This window comes from Pseudophryne corroboree, assembly GCF_028390025.1.
Source record: "Pseudophryne corroboree isolate aPseCor3 chromosome 3 unlocalized genomic scaffold, aPseCor3.hap2 SUPER_3_unloc_43, whole genome shotgun sequence".
Taxonomy (NCBI): domain Eukaryota; kingdom Metazoa; phylum Chordata; class Amphibia; order Anura; family Myobatrachidae; genus Pseudophryne; species Pseudophryne corroboree.
The window spans coordinates 1,005,243-1,027,891 of record NW_026967534.1 but is presented as its reverse complement, the minus strand read 5'-3'; the positions used below and the strand labels follow the sequence as shown (position 1 = coordinate 1,027,891).

General features: G+C 48.4%; 1 long non-coding RNA gene across 1 annotated transcript; it reads left to right on the top strand.

Annotated features, from left to right (window-relative positions):
• The first annotated feature begins 12,346 nt into the window (after positions 1-12,346).
• Positions 12,347-22,541, top strand: LOC134984244 (uncharacterized). Its single transcript, XR_010191722.1, has 3 exons — positions 12,347-12,446; positions 20,707-20,894; positions 22,469-22,541. It is a non-coding gene; the product is annotated as an uncharacterized LOC134984244 (long non-coding RNA).
• The last annotated feature ends 108 nt before the right edge of the window (positions 22,542-22,649 follow it).

The window sequence follows — 22,649 nt, the reverse complement described above, 5'->3', positions numbered from 1 at the left end:
ACCCCGATTTAGCGCGGCTGCGTTTGACGGGGTGGCTGTTGAGACCGCCCTCTTAAGAAGAGAGGGCATTCCAGATTCAGTTATACCAACCATGTTACGAGCTAGGAAGCCGGTTACAGCAGCTCATTATTACAGAATATGGCGTGCCTATATAGGTTGGTGTGAAGCTCGGAAATTTCCGACATCAGCTTTCAAGGTATGCCGCCTGTTGTTGTTTCTACAAACAGGGTTAGATGGAGGATTGCGTTTATCTACACTAAAGGTGCAGGTATCTGCTTTGTCAATTTACTTTCAAAGACGATTGGCTCTATTGCCGTCTATACGCACTTTTCTCCAAGGTGTACTCAGGGTACAGCCTCCATTCATTCCACCTACAGCGCCATGGGACTTGAATCTGGTTTTGGAGTTCTTACAGTCTTCATATTTTGAACCCTTACAACAAGTGGATATAAAGTTTCTCACTTGGAAAACAATTTTTCTCCTAGCCTTAGCTTCGGCAAGGCGTGTTTCGGATTTGGGTGCCTTGTCATGCAAGCCACCGTATTTGGTGTTTCATGATGACAGAGCGGAACTTCGTACGAATCCCGCCTTCTTACCAAAGGTAGTGTCATCTTTTCACATCAATCAACCAATAGTAGTTCCTGTGTTGACAGCACATTCTGGAACTCTGGATGTGGTACGTGCATTACGCGTTTATGTATCCCGAACGTCCTCAGTTCGTAAGACGGATACGTTATTTGTTCTCTATGATGCTACCAAGATAGGTTGGCCAGCATCTAAACAAACTTTATCCAGATGGATAAAACTGACCATACGTCAGGCTTACCTTCATGCTAGGTTACAACCGCCTACGTCAGTAACCGCTCATTCCACACGTTCTGTGGGAACTTCATGGGCAGCTGGTCGTGGGGCTTCTGCGACGCAGCTTTGCCGGGCGGCTACATGGTCTTCAGTGCACACGTTTGTGCGCTTTTACAAGTTTGATACTTTTGCGGCATCAGCATCTAGCTTTGGCCGCCTAGTGTTACAAGTGCCAAACAGCTCTCCCGCCCACGGGGGAAGCTTTGGTACGTCCCAAGAGTACTCCAGTGACCCCTAGTGGATGATAAAGAAAATAGGATTTTGGTACTTACCAGGTAAATCTTTTTCTTTGAATCCATAGGGGGCACTGGACGCCCACCCAGAGCAGTTTTACCTACTTGTGGTTAGTTCTGAGGATCTTATGGTAACACACTTTCACCGACTGGTTCGTGCTGGTTAGGGTGTCAACTGTTTAGTTGTCAGTAACATTATGTGTTAACTTCGTTATTGTCAGTTATGTTATATGTAATACTCCATTGTCAACATCTCTATAGTTCCTGTTCGGCTCAGTAAAAAACACTGAGAAGTGCTCGGGGATATGGAGGGGTGGAGTGTTTCTAAATTTAAATATTCAGTGCTGTTCCTACGGAAGCCCGTCCATATCCCAAGAGTACTCCAGTGCCCCCTATGGATTCAAAGAAAAGGATTTACCTGGTAAGTACCAAAATCCTATTATATGCTGTATACCTCGCTCACTTTGTGTAAGTGAGGTACGATTATCTTACCTGAAAACATTGTTCACCAGTTATCACAAAACGTCCATGTATTTATATATACTTTTCCTTCACTTTTCTTGAGGATTTACCCATAAAAAATCATTTTGTTTTTTCCATACCTCTACTACGTATGATCTCACGGATCCTGGAGGAAAGATATCTCCCCCCAAAGGTCCAGAAACTCACCGAGAAATCATTCAGATAAGTATTTCTCTTGCTCATTTCAAACCATAATCTCCCAGCTGAATCATCAGCTTCATTCCCCCACCTCCCTTCCAGCGCCAATTCCCCACACCCACATTTCCTCTTTTCAAACTTATATAAAGAAATTCAAGTTCAAAATGGAATCGCTCAGAGCGGTTATTGCAAGCCTGGAAGAGGGGGATTTTATGGTGTCTCTGGACATCAAGGATGCTTACTTGCATGTCCCCATTTACCCACCTCACCAGGAGTACCTCAGGTTTGTGGTACAGGACTGTCATTACCAGTTCCAGACGTTGCCGTTTGGCCTGTCCATGGCACCGAGGATATTTACCAAGGTAATGGCCGAAATGATGATACTCCTTCGGAAGAAGGGAGTTATAGTTATCCCGTACTTGGACGATCTCCTCATAAAGGCGAGGTCCAGAGAGCAGTTGTTGATCAGCGTAGCACTCTCTCAGGAAGTGTTGCAACAGCAAGGCTGGATTCTGAATGTTCCAAAGTCGCAGCTGATTCCTACGACGCGTCTGCTTTTCCTGGGCATGATTCTGGACACAGAACAGAAGAAGGTGTTTCTCCCGGTGGAGAAGGCCCAGGAATTAGCATCTCTGGTCAGGGACCTCCTGAAACCAAAACAGGTATCGGTGCATCACTGCACGCGTGTCCTGGGAAAGATGGTGGCTTCATACGAAGCCATTCCCTTCGGCAGGTTCCATGCGAGGATCTTTCAGTGGGATCTGTTGGACAAGTGGTCCGGATCGCATCTTCAGATGCATCGGCTGATCACCCTGTCCCCAAGGGCCAGGGTGTCTCTTCTGTGGTGGCTGCAGAGTGCTCACCTTCTCGAGGGCCGCAGGTTCGGCATACAGGACTGGGTCCTGGTGACCACGGATGCAAGCCTCCGAGGATGGGGGGCAGTCACTCAGGGAAGAAACTTCCAAGGGCTGTGGTCAAGTCTGGAGACTTCTCTACACATAAATATAGAGCCCCTGCTTCGAAACCAACCAGTGCTGATTCAGTCAGACAACATCACGGCGGTCGCCCATGTAAACCGCCAGGGCGGCACAAGAAGCAGGATGGCAATGGCGGAAGCCACAAAGATTCTTCGTTGGGCGGAGAATCACGTGCAAACACTGTCAGCAGTGTTCATTCCGGGAGTGGACAACTGGGAAGCAGACTTCCTCAGCAGACACGACCTCCACCCGGGAGAGTGGGGACTTCATCAAGAAGTCTTCACACAGATTGCAAAGCGATGGGAACTGCCACAGGTGGACATGATGGCGTGTAGATATTGGCTGACTTACCCTTAGCCAATTCACATGCTCTGGTTAGGGCGACCAGTTCAGCAACCTGGGCTGAGTGAGGTGGGCCTAGCGGTTCCGCTTCTATGGTGTCTTGGTCATCTACGACTGCGTATCCAGTACACAAGTCTCCCGAGTCTGACTGTCTATGACAACTACCGTCCGTGTAGAACGTGAGTTCTGCATCTTCCAGTGGATTGTCACTGATGTCAGGCCTTGCGGTAAAATTTTGGGTCAAATATTCCATACAATCATGTGTATCTTCCTTTGTATTAAATCCTCCTTCCCCATCACTCTCACCTTCCACCCTTTGTGCCTGACCAGGCACACCTGGGAGATATGTTGCAGGATTTAATGCACTGCATCTCCTTATGGTGATGTTTACGGGGGCCATTAGTGCCAATTCCCATCTTGTAAACCGCGCTGATGAGACGTGTCTGGTTTGGGCAGAATTTAACAAGGCTGACACTGCATGTGGCGTATGGATTGTGAGGTTGTGGCCTAGCACGACATCTTCGCTTTTTGTCACTAGCAATGCTATCGCAGCAACGCTTCGCAAGCATGTGGGGAGGGATCGCGCTACCGTGTCTAGCTGAGCGCTGTAATATGCTACTGGCCTGCTGGCATCACCGTGTTTTTGGGTTAGTACGCCTGCCGCGCAACCAGCACTTTCTGTTCCGTATAGTTCAAAGGGTTTCCCATAGTCTGGCATACCTAGTGCTGGTGCCTGCGTTAGGCACTGTTTAAGTCTCTCAAATGCTGTCTCAGACTCGTCTGTATGCGAAATCCGATCAGGTTTGTTTGAGGAGACCATTTCCTGCAAAGGTAACGCTAAAATGGAAAACCCTGGGATCCAATTACGGCAATACCCACACATTCCTAAAAACGTTCTGATCTGTTGCTGGGTTTGAGGCAGTGTCCCAAATATTTTACCTTAGTTTGGCATAATTGCAACTTGTCTTTGGAAACCTTGTGTCCTGTGTCTGAAAGATGAAACAGGAGCTGTTTCGTATCCTTCAGGGATGCTTCCAGTGAATCTGAACACAGCAGTAAATCATCCACATACTGTATCAATACTGATCCACTCTCTGGTTGGAAAGACTGTAAACAATCATGCAAAGCCTGAGAAAATATACTTGGACTATCTATGAAATCTTGGGGTAATCGAGTCCACGTGTATTGGACTCCTCTGTATGTAAATGCGAACAAATATTGGCTGTCAGGGTGCAGAGGTACCGAAAAGAAAGCGGATCAGAGGTCAATAACAGTGAAAAATTTGGCAGTGGGAGGGATTTGCATTAGGATGACAGCTGGATCATCCTTGGCCGCTCCCGATACGTCCAGACCTGTTACAACAGGGTCCGTTTCTTTACCCCGATTTAGCGCGGCTGCGTTTGACGGGGTGGCTGTTGAGACCGCCCTCTTAAGAAGAGAGGGCATTCCAGATTCAGTTATACCAACCATGTTACGAGCTAGGAAGCCGGTTACGGCAGCTCATTATTACAGAATATGGCGTGCCTATATAGGTTGGTGTGAAGCTCGGAAATTTCCGACATCAGCTTTCAAGGTATGCCGCCTGTTGTTGTTTCTACAAACAGGGTTAGATGGAGGATTGCGTTTATCTACACTAAAGGTGCAGGTATCTGCTTTGTCAATTTACTTTCAAAGACGATTGGCTCTATTGCCGTCTATACGCACTTTTCTCCAAGGTGTACTCAGGGTACAGCCTCCATTCATTCCACCTACAGCGCCATGGGACTTGAATCTGGTTTTGGAGTTCTTACAGTCTTCATATTTTGAACCCTTACAACAAGTGGATATAAAGTTTCTCACTTGGAAAACAATTTTTCTCCTAGCCTTAGCTTCGGCAAGGCGTGTTTCGGATTTGGGTGCCTTGTCATGCAAGCCACCGTATTTGGTGTTTCATGACGACAGAGCGGAACTTCGTACGAATCCCGCCTTCTTACCAAAGGTAGTGTCATCTTTTCACATCAATCAACCAATAGTAGTTCCTGTGTTGACAGCACATTCTGGAACTCTGGATGTGGTACGTGCATTACGCGTTTATGTATCCCGAACGTCCTCAGTTCGTAAGACGGATACGTTATTTGTTCTCTATGATGCTGCCAAGATAGGTTGGCCAGCATCTAAACAAACTTTATCCAGATGGATAAAACTGACCATACGTCAGGCTTACCTTCATGCTAGGTTACAACCGCCTACGTCAGTAACCGCTCATTCCACACGTTCTGTGGGAACTTCATGGGCAGCTGGTCGTGGGGCTTCTGCGACGCAGCTTTGCCGGGCGGCTACATGGTCTTCAGTGCACACGTTTGTGCGCTTTTACAAGTTTGATACTTTTGCGGCATCAGCATCTAGCTTTGGCCGCCTAGTGTTACAAGTGCCAAACAGCTCTCCCGCCCACGGGGGAAGCTTTGGTACGTCCCAAGAGTACTCCAGTGACCCCTAGTGGATGATAAAGAAAATAGGATTTTGGTACTTACCAGGTAAATCTTTTTCTTTGAATCCATAGGGGGCACTGGACGCCCACCCAGAGCAGTTTTACCTACTTGTGGTTAGTTCTGAGGATCTTATGGTAACACACTTTCACCGACTGGTTCGTGCTGGTTAGGGTGTCAACTGTTTAGTTGTCAGTAACATTATGTGTTAACTTCGTTATTGTCAGTTATGTTATATGTAATACTCCATTGTCAACATCTCTATAGTTCCTGTTCGGCTCAGTAAAAAACACTGAGAAGTGCTCGGGGATATGGAGGGGTGGAGTGTTTCTAAATTTAAATATTCAGTGCTGTTCCTACGGAAGCCCGTCCATATCCCAAGAGTACTCCAGTGCCCCCTATGGATTCAAAGAAAAGGATTTACCTGGTAAGTACCAAAATCCTATTATATGCTGTATACCTCGCTCACTTTGTGTAAGTGAGGTACGATTATCTTACCTGAAAACATTGTTCACCAGTTATCACAAAACGTCCATGTATTTATATATACTTTTCCTTCACTTTTCTTGAGGATTTACCCATAAAAAATCATTTTGTTTTTTCCATACCTCTACTACGTATGATCTCACGGATCCTGGAAGAAAGATATCTCCCCCCAAAGGTCCAGAAACTCACCGAGAAATCATTCAGATAAGTATTTATCTTGCTCATTTCAAACCATAATCTCCCAGCTGAATCATCAGCTTCATTCCCCCACCTCCCTTCCAGCGCCAATTCCCCACACCCACATTTCCTCTTTTCAAACTTATATAAAGAAATTCAAGTTCAAAATGGAATCGCTCAGAGCGGTTATTGCAAGCCTGGAAGAGGGGGATTTTATGGTGTCTCTGGACATCAAGGATGCTTACTTGCATGTCCCCATTTACCCACCTCACCAGGAGTACCTCAGGTTTGTGGTACAGGACTGTCATTACCAGTTCCAGACGTTGCCGTTTGGCCTGTCCATGGCACCGAGGATATTTACCAAGGTAATGGCCGAAATGATGATACTCCTTCGGAAGAAGGGAGTTATAGTTATCCCGTACTTGGACGATCTCCTCATAAAGGCGAGGTCCAGAGAGCAGTTGTTGATCAGCGTAGCACTCTCTCAGGAAGTGTTGCAACAGCACGGCTGGATTCTGAATGTTCCAAAGTCGCAGCTGATTCCTACGACGCGTCTGCTTTTCCTGGGCATGATTCTGGACACAGAACAGAAGAAGGTGTTTCTCCCGGTGGAGAAGGCCCAGGAATTAGCATCTCTGGTCAGGGACCTCCTGAAACCAAAACAGGTATCGGTGCATCACTGCACGCGTGTCCTGGGAAAGATGGTGGCTTCATACGAAGCCATTCCCTTCGGCAGGTTCCATGCGAGGATCTTTCAGTGGGATCTGTTGGACAAGTGGTCCGGATCGCATCTTCAGATGCATCGGCTGATCACCCTGTCCCCAAGGGCCAGGGTGTCTCTTCTGTGGTGGCTGCAGAGTGCTCACCTTCTCGAGGGCCGCAGGTTCGGCATACAGGACTGGGTCCTGGTGACCACGGATGCAAGCCTCCGAGGATGGGGGGCAGTCACTCAGGGAAGAAACTTCCAAGGGCTGTGGTCAAGTCTGGAGACTTCTCTACACATAAATATAGAGCCCCTGCTTCGAAACCAACCAGTGCTGATTCAGTCAGACAACATCACGGCGGTCGCCCATGTAAACCGCCAGGGCGGCACAAGAAGCAGGATGGCAATGGCGGAAGCCACAAAGATTCTTCGTTGGGCGGAGAATCACGTGCAAACACTGTCAGCAGTGTTCATTCCGGGAGTGGACAACTGGGAAGCAGACTTCCTCAGCAGACACGACCTCCACCCGGGAGAGTGGGGACTTCATCAAGAAGTCTTCACACAGATTGCAAAGCGATGGGAACTGCCACAGGTGGACATGATGGCGTCCCGCCTCAACAAAAAGCTAAAAAGATATTGCGCCAGGTCAAGGGACCCTCAGGCGATAGCTGTGGACGCCCTAGTGACACCGTGGGTGTACCAGTCGGTATATGTGTTTCCTCCTCTTCCTCGCATACCCAAGGTACTGAGAATAGTAAGAAAGAGAGGAGTAAGAACAAAACTCATCGTTCCAGATTGGCCAAGAAGTACAAGAGATGATCACAGAGGACCCATGGCCTCTGCCTCTCAGACAGGACCTGTTGCAACAGGGGCCCTGTCTGTTCCAAGACTTACCGCAGCTGCGTTTGACGGCATGGCGGTTGAACACTGGATCCTAACGGAAAAAGGCATTCCGGATGAAGTCATCCCTACGCTGATAAATGCTAGGAAGGACGTGACAGCAAAACATTATCACCGTATATGGCGAAAATATGTTGCTTGCTGTGAGGCCAGGAAGGCCCCTACTGAGGAATTCCAGCTGGGTCGATTTCTGCACTTCCTACAGTCAGGGGTGACTATGGGCCTAAAATTGGGGTCCATAAAGGTCCAGATTTCGGCCCTATCCATTTTCTTTCAAAAAGAACTGGCTTCACTGCCGGAGGTTCAGATGTTTGTTAAGGGAGTGCTGCATATTCAGCCCCTTTTTGTGCCACCAGTGGCACCTTGGGATCTTAACGTTGTGTTGAATTTCCTGAAATCCCACTGGTTTGAGCCACTTAAGACCGTGGAGCTAAAGTATCTCACGTGGAAGGTGGTCATGCTGTTGGCCTTAGCGTCAGCTAGGCGTGTGTCAGAATTGGCGGCTTTGTCATGTAAAAGCCCATATCTGATCTTCCATATGGAGAGGACAGAATTGAGGATTCGTCCCCAATTTCTCCCAAAGGTGGTATCATCGTTTCATTTGAACCAACCTATTGTGGTGCCTGCGGCTACTCGGGACTTGGAGGACTCCAAGTTACTTCATGTAGTCAGGGCTTTGAAAATCTATGTAGCCAGGACGGCTGGAGTCAGGAAAATTGACTCGCTGTTTATCCTGCATGCACCCAACAAGCTGGGTGCTCCTGCTTCAAAGCAAACTTTAGCTCGCTGGATCTGTAGCACGATTCAGCTGGCTCATTCTGCGGCTGGATTGCCGCATCCAAAATCGGTAAAAGCCCATTCCACAAGGAAGGTGGGCTCTTCTTGGGCGATTGCCCGAGGGGTCTCGGCTTTACAGCTTTGCCGAGCGGCTACTTGGTCGGTTCAAACACCTTTGCAAAGTTCTACAAGTTTGATACCCTGGCTGAGGAGGACCTTGTGTTTGCTCATTCAGTGCTGCAGAGTCATCCGCACTCTCCCGCCCGTTTGGGAGCTTTGGTATAATCCCCATGGTCCTTACGGAGTACCCAGCATCCACTAGGACGTCAGAGAAAATAAAAATGTACTCACCGGTAATTCTATTTCTCATAGTCAGTAGTGGATGCTGGGCGCCCGTCCCAAGTGCGGACTTTCTGCAATACGTGTATATAGTTATTGCTTAATAAGGGTTATTGTTATGAGCCATCCGTTGAGTGAGGCTCAGTTGTTGTTCATAATGTTAACTGGGTATGGTTATCACAAGTTGTACAGTGTGATTGGTGTGGCTGGTATGAGTCTTACCCTGGATTCCAAAAATCCTTTCCTTGTAGTGTCAGCTCTTCCGGGCACAGTTTCCCTAACTGAGGTCTGGAGGAGGGGCATAGAGGGAGGAGCCAGTGCACACCAGATAGTACCTAATCTTTTCTTTAGAGTGCCCAGTCTCCTGCGGAGCCCGTCTATTCCCCATGGTCCTTACGGAGTTCCCAGCATCCACTACGGACTACGAGAAATAGAATTACTGGTGAGTAAATTCTTATTTTAATAAGATTCCTCATCCCTAATAGCCTCAATCATATGTTACACCCCTCATATGCATTATTTGGGCAAGACTACGCTTTCTAGGGTACAGAGTTGGGGTGAGAGGCACAGCTGTGGCTCCTTCCCAGTATGGAATATATTTGTATAAAAATACGGTATAGTACACCTTGCTAAGGCCACCCCTGGGGGTTCTGCCCCAGAAGCCTGATCAGTACAGTTTTGAGGATAGTATAGACTCCCCGGTAGAAGATACACACTCTGCAGCACAGGACACAGAGTCCTTAGACATGGCAATGTGGATATACACACTTACACACACTCACACAGGAAAATGTCAGAGTCAGACACAGTTTCCCCCAGAGTACCTTCAGAGAGTCACAGAGTATAAGGAGCCAGCCACACAGCGCCCCTGTAGGCAGTTATTATGATAAAAGCCCGGGGCTGACTAACTAACTATCCTTAATAGGGTACTCAGTACTATAATCACCCTCCCCCCCTCTTCCCTGTCTATAACACCCTGGTACCGCAGAGGTATGCTGGATTTATGTGGAGGGCAGCGTTCTGTTCCTATGATCTTCAGGGAGAAAATGGCGCTGGTGAGTGCTGGATCCGCTATGAGGAGAAGCTCCGCCCCCTGTAATGGCGCGTCTTCCCGCACTTAGAAATTATACTGGTCTGAGATATTTCTGCAGCAAACAGTGGATTAGACCTTGAAAGTTATTTTGACCAGTGTAGGGTATTGCGCTGGCCCAGGATGCCCCTCACTGTGCCTAACACCGTGTGTCCGCTGAGCCTTCCGGAGAACAGCCTGTCAGAGCTGCGCTCCCACCCTTGTGCCGCCATTCTCGCGGCGACCCGCTTCCCGGGGCACCGGCGTTATAATCACCACTCTTCTTTCTTCTGGCTCTGTTAGGGGGTGGCGGCCGTGCTGCGGGAGTGAGCGGTCGCCTCGTGGGCTTGTGATCAGCACCCTCAGGAGCTCAGTGTCCTGTCAGCGGAGTAGAGAACCATTAACTCTTCAGGAAGTTGGTTCCTATTTCCCCCCCCCCTAAGTCCCACGAAGCAGGGAGTCTGTTGCCAGCAGCCTTCCTGTAACCTAACTAACTCTAGAAAATAAACACCTAAGAAAACTCCTAGGAGTTCCCCTAGCTGTGACCGGCTCCTCTGGGCACATTTTCTAAACTGTCTGGTAGGAGGGGCATAGAGGGAGGAGCCAGCCCACACTATTAAACTCTTAAAGTGCCCATGGCTCCCAAAGGACCCGTCTATACCCCATGGTACTAAATGGAACCCCAGCATTCTCTAGGACATAAGAGAAACATAATATAAATACCTGTTTTCACTACTGCTTGCCAGTGTACACAGGCGGCTATAGTGGGTCTGCCCCAGGAGGGTCCCATATGCCACCCCTGCGTGTTTGCAGCACCATGAACCGGGGGACCCCCCTAGCGGGGCCGCGGTTTGTAATCACCACATTCCTCACCTTCAGGCTACTATTAGGGGTGTGCGGCGATTGTGACCGCTAAGGCGCAGTGCCTCCTGTACAACAGCGGGGAAGCAGCTCCGACACCTTGCAAGGCCGGTGACCGCACCCGCCCCCCTCCTAACTCCCACGGTTCAGGTATACTGTTACCCATCTCCGGTATACAGTATACAGAAAATAACAAAGATTGAAAAGAAACTAAAGAAAACTCTCTGGATCCCCAGAGTGGCATCCTCTCCTGAGGGCACATTTTCTAAACTGCCTGTGGGAGGGGCATAGAGGGGAGGAGCCAGCACACCCAGTGGAAGAGATTTAAAGTGCACCGGCTCCTTTGGATCCCATCTATACCCCATCGTACTAGATTACGCCAATATCCCTTATGGATGCTAGAGAAACAATAATAATAGTACACAACAGGCTGCTCCCCCTGTATAATAATAATAATAATAATAACAGGACACCACAGCCCGCTCCCTCTGTATAATAACAACAGGACACCACAGGCTGCTCCTCCTGTATAATAATAATAATAATAATAACAGGACACCACAGCCCGCTCCCTCTGTATAATAACAACAGGACACCACAGACTGCTCCTCCTGTATAATAATAATAACAGGACACCACAGGCCGCTCCATCTGAATAATAATAACATTACACTACAGGCCACTCCCCCTGTATAAAAATAACAACAGGACACCACAGGCTGCTCCTCCTGTATAATAATAATAATAATAATAATAATAACAACTGGACAGCACAGGCTGCTCCCCCTGTATAATAATAATAATAATAATAATAACAGGACACCACAGGCTGCTCCATCTGTATATTATGACAGCACAGGATGCTATCCCTGTATATTATGACAATACAGGCCGCTCCACCTGTATACTAGGACAGCACAGGATGATACCCCTGTATATTATGACAACACAGGCCGCTCCTCCTGTATACTATAACAGCACAGGATGCTACCGCTGTATTACGGTAACGGTGGGGTCTGCGTCACCTGTATTACGGTAACGGCGGGGTCTGCGCCACCTGTATTACAGTAATAGGACACTAGAGTGTCAGCCACCTGTACAGGGATAATGCAGCACCAGAGGCTGCTCCAGCTGCACTATAACAAGGCACCAGAGGCTGCTCCCCCTGTAGTACAGAACCTGACACCAGAGCTGCTCAGCCTATAGAATAATAATAATAATATAATTACCTGCTGCCAGACACAGCAATGGCTGCTCTCTGCTCCTGCTGCCTTGTGGGAATGATAGAAGGAAGGCGGAGCTCAGACCAGGGGAAAATGGCCGCCGCTCCTGACGTCACTACACGGCCAGGGAACCTATTGCTGCTGCCGGACTGGTCTACAGGAAAATGGCCGCCGGCCTCCTGCACTGAGGACATGTATGGTAATAGTCATTACAGAAGGCGGAGCTGAGGGCGGGGCGTGGGATGGGAGGGGCCAGACGCCAGGAAGCAGCCTGTGCCTATCATTCCCTACTTCCGGCCTGTGCGGTCCACCTTACTTCCGGTCACTGCATTCCGTTCCACACAAAGGAAGCCTCAGTGTCCGTAGAGATCAGGTAATGGCGTCTTACTATACAGGGCATACTTGCCTACCTGACCCTCTCCATGAGGGAGAAAATGCTCTGTCAGGTAGGCAAGTATGATACAGGGGGAGCAGCCTGTGGTGTCCTGTTGTTGTTATTATTATTATACAGGGGGAGCAGCCTGTGGTGCCCTGTTATTATTATTATTATTATTATTATTATTATTATACAGGTGGAGCGGCATGTGGTGCCCTGTTATTATTATTATTATTATTTTTATACAGGAGGAATAGCCTGTGATGTTCTGCTAATATTATTATACACGGGGAGCAGCCTGTGGTGTCCTGTTGTTGTTATTATTATTATACAGGAGGAGCGGCCTGTGGTGTCCTGTTATTATTGTTTTACAGGGGGAGCGGTCTGTGGTGTCCTGTTGTTGTTGTTATTATTATTATACAGCGGGAGCAGTCTGTGGTGTCCTGTGATTGTTTTACAGGGGGAGCAGCCTGTGCTGTACTGTTGTTGTTATTATTTTACAGGGATAGTGGCCTGTGGTGTACTGTTATTAATATTATACAGATGGAGCTGCCTGTGGTGTCCCGTTACTATTATTATTATACAGGGTGAGCTATCTGTTGTGTCCTGTTGTTGTTGTTGTTGTTGTTGTTGTTATTATTATATAGGAGGAACAGTCTGTGGTGTCCTGTTGTTGTTGTTGTTGTTATTGTTATTATTATACACGGGGAGCAGCCTGTGGTGTCCTGTTATTATACAGGGGGAGCATCCTGTGGTGTCCTGTTATTATTATTATTATTATTATTATTATACAGGTGGAGCAGCATGTGGTGCCCTGTTGTTATTATTATTATACAGGTGGAGCAGCATGTGGTGCCCTGTTGTTATTATTATTATAATACAGGGGGAGCCGCCTGTGGTGTCCTGGTATTATTTTTATACAGGAGGAATAGCCTGTGATGTTCTGCTAATATTATTATACACGGGGAGTAGCCTCTGGTGTCCGGTTGTTATTATTTTACAGGGGTAGCACCCTGTTGTGTTCTGTTACTATTGTTGTACAGGGGGAGCAGCCTGTGGTGTCCTGTTAATATTGTACAGGGGGAGCAGCCTGTGGTGTCCTGTTGTTATTATTATTATACAGGAGGAGCGGCCTGTGGTTTCCTGTTATTATTGTTTTACAAGGGGAGCGGTCTGTGGTGTCCTGTTATTATTATTATACAGGAGGAGCAGTCTGTGGTGTCCTGTTATTGTTTTACAGGGGGAGCAGCCTGTGCTGTACTGTTGTTATTATTTTACAGGGATAGTGGCCTGTGGTGTACTGTTATTAATATTATACAGATGGAGCTGCCTGTGGTGTCCCGTTACTATTATTATTATACAGGGTGAGCTATCTGTTGTGTCTTGTTGTTGTTGTTGTTATTATATAGGAGGAACAGTCTGTGGTGTCCTGTTGTTATTATTATTATTATACAGGGGGAGCGGCCTGCAGTGTCCTGTTGTTATTATTTTTATACAGGAGGAGCAACCTGTGGTGTTCTGTTGATATTATTATACACGGGGAGCAGCCTGTGGTGTCCTGTTATTATACACGGGGAGCAGCAGTGGTGTCCTGTTATTATTATTGTTATACAGAGGGAGCGGCCTGTAGTGTCCTGGTGTTATTATTATACAGGGTTAGCATCCTGTAATGTCATTTTATTATTACTATAAAGGAGAGTAGAATGGGGTGTCCTGTTATTATACACGGAGAGCAGCCAGTGGTGTCCTGTTATTATTATTATTATTATACAGAGGGAGCGGCCTGTAGTGTCCTGTTGTTGTTATTATTATACAGGGTTAGCATCCTGTAATGTAATTTCTCTGACGTCCTAAGTGGATGCTGGGGACTCCGTCAGGACCATGGGGATAGCGGCTCCGCAGGAGACAGGGCACAAAATTAAAAGTTTGACCACTAGGTGGTGTGCACTGGCTCCTCCCCCTATGACCCTCCTCCAAGCCTCAGTTAGGTTTTTGTGCCCGGCCGAGAAGGGTGCAATCTAGGTGGCTCTCCTAAAGAGCTGCTTAGAATAAAAGTTTGTTAGGTTTTTTATTTTCAGTGAGTCCTGCTGGCAACAGGCTCACTGCAACGCGGGACTAAGGGGAGAAGAAGCGAACTCACCTGCGTGCAGGATGGATTGGGCTTCTTAGGCTACTGGACACTAGCTCCAGAGGGACGATCACAGGTACAGCCTGGATGGGTCACCGGAGCCGCGCCGCCGGCCCCCTTACAGATGCTGAAGAGAGAAGAGGTCCAGAAATCGGCGGCTGAAGACTTCCCAGTCTTCTTAAGGTAGCGCACAGCACTGCAGCTGTGCGCCATTGCTCTCAGCACACTTCACACCAACAGTCACTGAGGGTGCTGGGGGGGGGGGGCACCCTGGGCAGCAATGAGATTACCTATACTGGCTAAAAATACATCACATATAGCCCCTGAGCTATATGGATGTATTTACCTCTGCCAGGATTACAGAAAAAAACGGGAGAAGAGCCCGCCGAAAAGGGGGCGGGGCCTATCTCCTCAGCACACAGCGACATTTTTCCCACACAGCTCCGCTGGTAGGAAGGCTCCCAAGCTCTCCCCTGCACTGCACTACAGAAACAGGGTAAAATCAGAGAGGGGGGGCACTTATTTGGCGATATTCATAATATTTAAGCTGCTATAAGGGGAACAAACTTATTTAAGGTTGCCCCTATATATTTATAGCGCTTGGGTGTGTGCTGGCAAACTCTCCCTCTGTCTCCCCAAAGGGCTAGTGGGGTCCTGTCTTCTATCAGAGCATTCCCTGTGTGTCTGCTGTGTGTCGGTACGTGTGTGTCGACATGTATGAGGACGATGTTGGTGTGGAGGCGGAGCAATTGCCTGTAGTGGTGATGTCACCCCCTAGGGAGTCGACACCGGAATGGATGACTTTGTTTATGGAATTACGTGATAGTGTCAGCACGCTGCAAAAGTCGGTTGACGACATGAGACGGCCGGCAAACCAATTAGTACCTGTCCAGGCGTCTCAGACACCGTCAGGGGCTTTAAAACGCCCATTACCTCAGTCGGTCGATACGGACACCGACACGGACACTGACTCCAGTGTCGACGGTGAAGAAACAAACGTATTTTCCAGTAGGGCCACACGTTACATGATCATGGCAATGAAGGAGGCTTTGCATATTTCTGGTACTGCAAGTACCACAAAAAGGGGTATTATGTGGGGTGTGAAAAAACTACCTGTAGTTTTTCCTGAATCAGATGAATTGAATGAAGTGTGTGATGAAGCGTGGGTTACCCAGATAGAAAACTGCTAATTTCAAAGAAGTTATTGGCATTATACCCTTTCCCGCCAGAGGTTAGGGCGCGTTGGGAAACACCCCCTAGGGTAGATAAGGCGCTCACACGCTTATCAAAACAAGTGGCGTTACCGTCTCCAGAAACGGCCGCCCTCAAAGACCCAGCTGATAGGAGGCTGGAAAATACCCTAAAAAGTATATACACACATACTGGTGTTCTACTGCGACCAGCTATCGCATCAGCATGGATGTGCAGTGCTGGGGTGGCTTGGTCGGAGTCACTGACTGAAAATATTGATACCCTGGATAGGGACAGTATTTTATTGACTATAGGATGCATTTCTTTATATGCGAGATGCACAGAGGGATATTTGCACTCTGGCATCAAGGGTAAGTGCGCTGTCCATCTCTGCCAGAAGAAGTTTATGGACGCGACAGTGGTCAGGTGATGCGGATTCCAAGCGGCATATGGAAGTATTGCCGTATAAAGGGGAGGAGTTATTTGGGGTCGGTCTATCGGACTTGGTGGCCACGGCAACAGCCGGAAAATCCACCTTTTTACCTCAGGTCACCTCCCAGCAGAAAAAGACACCGTCTTTTCAGCCGCAGTCCTTTCGTTCCCATAAGAACAAGCGGGCAAAAGGACATTCATATCTGCCCCGAGGCAAAGGAAAGGGTAAGAGACTGCAGCAAGCAGCTCCCTCCCAGGAGCAGAAGCCCTACCCCGCTTCTGCAAAGTCCTCAGCATGACGCTGGGGCCTTACAAGCGGACTCAGGTGCGGTGGGGGGTCGCCTCAAGAATTTCAGCGCGCAGTGGGCTCACTCGCAAGTGGACCCTTGGATCCTGCAGGTAGTATCTCAGGGTTACAGGTTGGAATTCGAGACGTCTCCCCCTCGCCGGTTCCTGAAGTCTGCTTTACCAACGTCTCCTTCCGACAGGGCGACGGTATTGGAAGCCATTCACAAGCTGTATTCTCAGCAGGTGATAGTCAAGGTACCCCTCCTACAACAAGGAAAGGGGTATTATTCCACGCTGTTTGTGGTACCGAAGCCGGACGGCTCGGTAAGACCTATTCTAAATCTGAAGTCTTTGAACATGTACATACAAAAGTTCAAGATGGAGTCACTCAGAGCAGTGATAGCGAATCTGGAAGAAGGGGACTTTATGGTGTCCTTGGACATCAAGGATGTTTACCTCCATGTCCCAATCTGCCCTTCACACCAAGGGTACCTCAGGTTCGTGGTACAAAACTGTCATTATCAGTTTCAGACGCTGCCGTTTGGATTGTCCACGGCACCCCGGGTCTTTACCAAGGTAATGGCCGAAATGATGATTCTTCTTCGAAGAAAAGGCGTATTAATTATCCCTTACTTGGACGATCTCCTGATAAGGGCAAGGTCCAGAGAACAGCTAGAGGTCAGTGTAGCACTAACCCAAGTAGTGCTGCAACAACACGGGTGGATTCTAAATTTTCCAAAATCCCAGCTGAGCCCGACGACACGTCTGCTGTTCCTAGGGATGATTCTGGACACTGTTCAGAAAAAGGTGTTTCTTCCGGAGGAGAAAGCCAGGGAGTTATCCGAACTTGTCAGGAACCTCCTAAAACCAGGAAAAGTGTCTGTGCATCAATGCACAAGAGTCCTGGGAAAAATGGTGGCTTCTTACGAAGCGATTCCATTCGGCAGATTCCACGCACAAATTTTTCAGTGGGATCTGCTGGAAAATGGTCCGGATCGCATCTGCAGATGCATCAGCGGATAACCTTATCGCCACGGACAAGGGTGTCTCTTCTGTGGTGGTTGCAGAGTGCTCATCTGTTAGAGGGCCGCAGATTCGGCATACAGGACTGGGTCCTGGTGACCACGGATGCCAGTCTGAGAGGCTGGGGAGCAGTCACACAGGGAAGAAACTTCCAGGGCGTGTGGTCAAGCCTGGAGACGTCTCTTCACATAAATATACTGGAGCTAAGAGCAATTTACAATGCTCTAAGCCTGGCAAAACCTCTGCTTCAGGGTCAGCCGGTGTTGATCCAGTCGGACAACATCACGGCAGTCGCCCACGTAAACAGACAGGGCGGCACAAGAAGCAGGGGGGCAATGGCAGAAGCTGCAAGGATTCTTCGCTGGGCGGAAAATCATGTGATAGCACTGTCAGCAGTGTTCATTCCGGGAGTGGACAACTGGGAAGCAGACTTCCTCAGCAGACACGACCTTCACCCGGGAGAGTGGGGACTTCATCCAGAAGTCTTCCACATGCTTGTGATCCGTTGGGAAAAACCAATGGTGGACATGATGGCGTCCCGCCTCAACAAAAAACTGGACAGGTATTGCGCCAGGTCAAGAGATCCTCAGGCAATAGCTGTGGACGCCCTGGTAACACCATGGGTGTACCAGTCAGTGTATGTGTTCCCTCCTCTGCCTCTCATACCCAAGGTACTGAGAATTATACAGCAAAGGGGAGTAAGAACGATACTCGTGGCTCCGGATTGGCCAAGAAGGACTTGGTACCCGGAACTTCAGGAGATGCTCACGGAAGATCCGTGGCCCCTACCTCTAAGAAGGGACCTGCTTCAGCAGGGACCTTGTCTATTCCAAGACTTACCGCGGCTGCGTTTGACGGCATGGCGGTTGAACGCCGGATCCTGAAGGAAAAAGGCATTCCGGAAGAAGTCATCCCTACCCTGATTAAAGCCAGGAAGGAAGTGACCGCACAGCATTATCACCGCATTTGGAGAAAATATGTTGCGTGGTGTGATGCCAGGAGGGCCCCGACGGAGGAATTTCAACTGGGTCGATTCCTACATTTCCTGCAAACAGGATTGTCTATGGGCCTCAAATTGGGGTCCATTAAGGTTCAAATTTCGGCCCTGTCGATTTTCTTCCAGAAAGAATTGGCTTCAGTTCCTGAAGTCCAAACTTTTGTCAAAGGAGTACTACATATACAGCCCCCGGTTGTGCCTCCAGTGGCACCGTGGGATCTCAATGTAGTTTTGGAATTCCTCAAATCCCATTGGTTTGAGCCACTCAAATCGGTGGATTTAAAATATCTTACATGGAAAGTGACCATGCTACTGGCCCTGGCTTCGGCCAGGAGAGTGTCAGAGTTGGCGGCTTTATCGTACAAAAGCCCATATCTGATTTTCCATTCGGACAGGGCAGAACTGCGGACGCGTCCTCCGTTTCTCCCTAAGGTGGTATCAGCGTTTCACCTGAACCAACCTATTGTGGTGCCTGCGGCTTCTAGCGACTTGGAGGACTCAAAGTTGTTGGACGTTGTCAGAGCCTTAAAAATATATATTTCAAGGACGGCTGGAGTCAGAAAGTCTGACTCGCTGTTTATACTGTATGCACCCAACAAGCTGGGTGCTCCTGCGTCTAAGCAGACGATTGCTCGTTGGATTTGTAGCACAATTCAACTTGCGCATTCTGTGGCAGGCCTGCCACAGCCAAAATCTGTAAATGCCCACTCCACAAGGAAGGTGGGCTCATCTTGGGCGGCTGCCCGAGGGGTCTCGGCATTACAACTCTGCCGAGCAGCTACGTGGTCAGGGGAGAACACGTTTGTAAAATTCTACAAATTTGATACCCTGGCTAAGGAGGACCTGGAGTTCTCTCATTCGGTGCTGCAGAGTCATCCGCACTCTCCCGCCCGTTTGGGAGCTTTGGTATAATCCCCATGGTCCTGACGGAGTCCCCAGCATCCACTTAGGACGTCAGAGAAAATAAGAATTTACTTACCAATAATTCTATTTCTCGTAGTCCGTAGTGGATGCTGGGCGCCCGTCCCAAGTGCGGATGGTCTGCAATACTTGTACATAGTTATGGTTACAAAAATCGGGTTATTATTGTTGGAAGCCATCTTTTCAGAGGCTCCTCTGTTATCATGCTGTTAACTGGGTACAGATCACAAGTTGTACAGTGTGATTGGTGTGGCTGGTATGAGTCTTACCCGGGATTCAAAATCCTTCCTTATTGTGTACGCTCGTCCGGGCACAGTATCCTAACTGAGGCTTGGAGGAGGGTCATAGGGGGAAGAGCCAGTGCACACCACCTATTGGTCAAACTTTTAATTTTGTGCCCTGTCTCCTGCGGAGCCGCTATCCCCATGGTCCTGACGGAGTCCCCAGCATCCACTACGGACTACGAGAAATAGAATTATCGGTAAGTAAATTCTTATTTTTATTATTACTATAAAGGAGAGCAGAATGGGGTGTCCTGTTATTATACACGGAGAGCAGCCAGTGGTGTCCTGTTATTATTATTATACAGAGGGAGCGGCCTGTAGTGTCCTGTTGTTATTATTATACAGGGGGAGCATCCTGTAATGTCATTTTATTATTACTGTAAAGGAGAGCAGAATGGGGTGTCCTGTTGTTGTTATTAGTGCTGTACAGGGGGGGGGGGGGGGGGCATTTTTTTTTTGTACAGTTATTATTATACAGGGACAGCAGCTTGTGGAGTCCTGGTATTATTATTATTACTATTGTTAATTTTATTATGTAATTGTTGGGATTGAAAATATTGCTAAAATTCTAGATTATATTAAAGCAGAGACCATAATATCCCTGGCATGTGTAACAGATGATAATTGGAGCAGTATGAAGCAAATGTATATCATACTCCTGGGAATGTCACTGTGACATCGCTTATCTCTATAGTAATAATACAGGGACATGACTAGGAAGGTGAAGGGATCTGGGAGTGTCACAGTGACATCACTTATATCCATTGTAATAATACAGGGACATGACTGGGGAGGTGAGGGGATCTGGGAGTGTCACAGTGACATCACTAATATCTACAGTAATAATACAGGGACATGACTGGGGAGGTGAGTGGATCTGTGGGTGTCACAGTGACGTCACTTATATCTATAGTAATAATACAGGGACATGACTGGAGAGGTGAGGGATCTCGGAGCATTTACATTGATATTGATGTCTTCTCCATTTTTCAGGTTAACAAAGTAGTGAAGAAGACATCCGGTGAGTGTGAGACACCCAGCAGCCATCGCATTGTGTGTAGGACTGAGCAGGACCCAGAGCCCCATCACGGTGCCTCCACCTCAGTCACTGATACATGAGGTACAATAACCAGAAGATCCTGGAACTCTCCAACAAGATCATTCAGCTGCTGACTGGAGAGGTGACTGCTGGGAATGGGGCATTAAACAGTAATACCAGGGGACGTGTCTGGGTGATGACTGGAGAGGTGACTGCTGGGAATGGGACATTATACAGTAACACCAGGGGACGTGTCTGGGTGATGACTGGAGAGGTGACTGCTCGGAATGGGACATTATACAGTAATACCAGGGGACGTGTCTGGGTGATGACTGGAGAGGTGAATGCTGGGAATGGGTAATTATACAGTAACACCAGGGAATGTGTCTAGGTGATTGGAGAGGTGACTGCTGGGAATGGGTCATTATACAGTAACACCAGGGAATGTGTCTGGGTGATGACTGGAAAGGTGACTGCCGGGAATGGGACATTATACAGGTGCACCAGGGGACGTGTCTGGGTGATGACTGGAGAGGTGACTGCTCGGAATGGGACATTATACAGTAATGCCAGGGGACGTGTCTGGGTGATGACTGGAGAGGTGACTGCTGGGAATGGGACATTATACAGTAACACCAGGGGACGTGTCTGGGTGATGACTGGAGAGGTGACTGCTGGGAATGGGACATTATACAGTAACACCAGGGGACGTGTCTGGGTGATGACTGGAGAGGTGACTGCTCGGAATGGGACATTATACAGTAACACCAGGGGGACGTGTCTGGGTGATGACTGGAGAGGTGACTGCTGGGAATGGGGCATTATACAGTAACACCAGGGGACGTGTCTGGGTGATGACTAGAGAGGTGACTGCTGGGAATGGGACATTATACAGTAACACCAGGGGACGTGTCTCGGTGATGACTGGAGAGGTGAATGCTGGGAATGGGTCATTATACAGTAACACCAGGGAATGTGTCTGGGTGATGACTGGAGAGGTGACTGCTGGGAATGGGTCATTATACAGTAACACCAGGGAATGTGTCTGGGTGATGACTGGAAAGGTGACTGCCGGGAATGGGACATTATACAGGTGCACCAGGGGACGTGTCTGGGTGATGACTGGAGAGGTGACTGCCGGGAATGGGACATTATACAGGTGCACCAGGGGACGTGTCTGGGTGATGACTGGAGAGGTGACTGCTGGGAATGGGACATTATACAGTAACACCAGGGAACGTGTCTGGGTGATGACTGGAGAGGTGACTGCTGGGAATGGGTCATTATACAGTAACACCAAAGAATGTGTCTGGGTGATGACTGGAAAGGTGACTGCCAGGAATGGGTCATTATACAGTAACACCAGGGAATGTGTCTGGGTGATGACTGGAGAGGAGACTGCTGGGAATGGGGCTTTATACAGTAACACCAGGGGACGTGTCTGGGTGATGACTGGAGAGGTGACTGCTGGGAATAGGGCATTATACAGTAACACCAGGGGATGTGTCTGGGTGATGACTGGAGAGGTGACTGCTGGGAATAGGACATTATACAGTAACACCAGGGGATGTGTTTGGATGATGACTGGAGAGGAGACTGCTGGGAATGGGACATTATACAGTAACACCAGGGGATGTGTCTGGGTGATGACTGTATCATTGTGTGTGTCAGGTTCCTATAAGGTGTCAGGATGTCACTGTCTATGTCTCCATGCAGGAGGGGGAGTATATAGAGGAACACAGGGGTCTGTACAAGGACGTGATGATGGAGAATCACCGGCCCCTCACATCACTGGGTAAGAGAAGACTGTCATGTATTGTACAGGGGAGAGCAGGTATGGGGGCCCCCTATATACACACATCATCTGATAATCACATATATACACTGTACTCAGTCA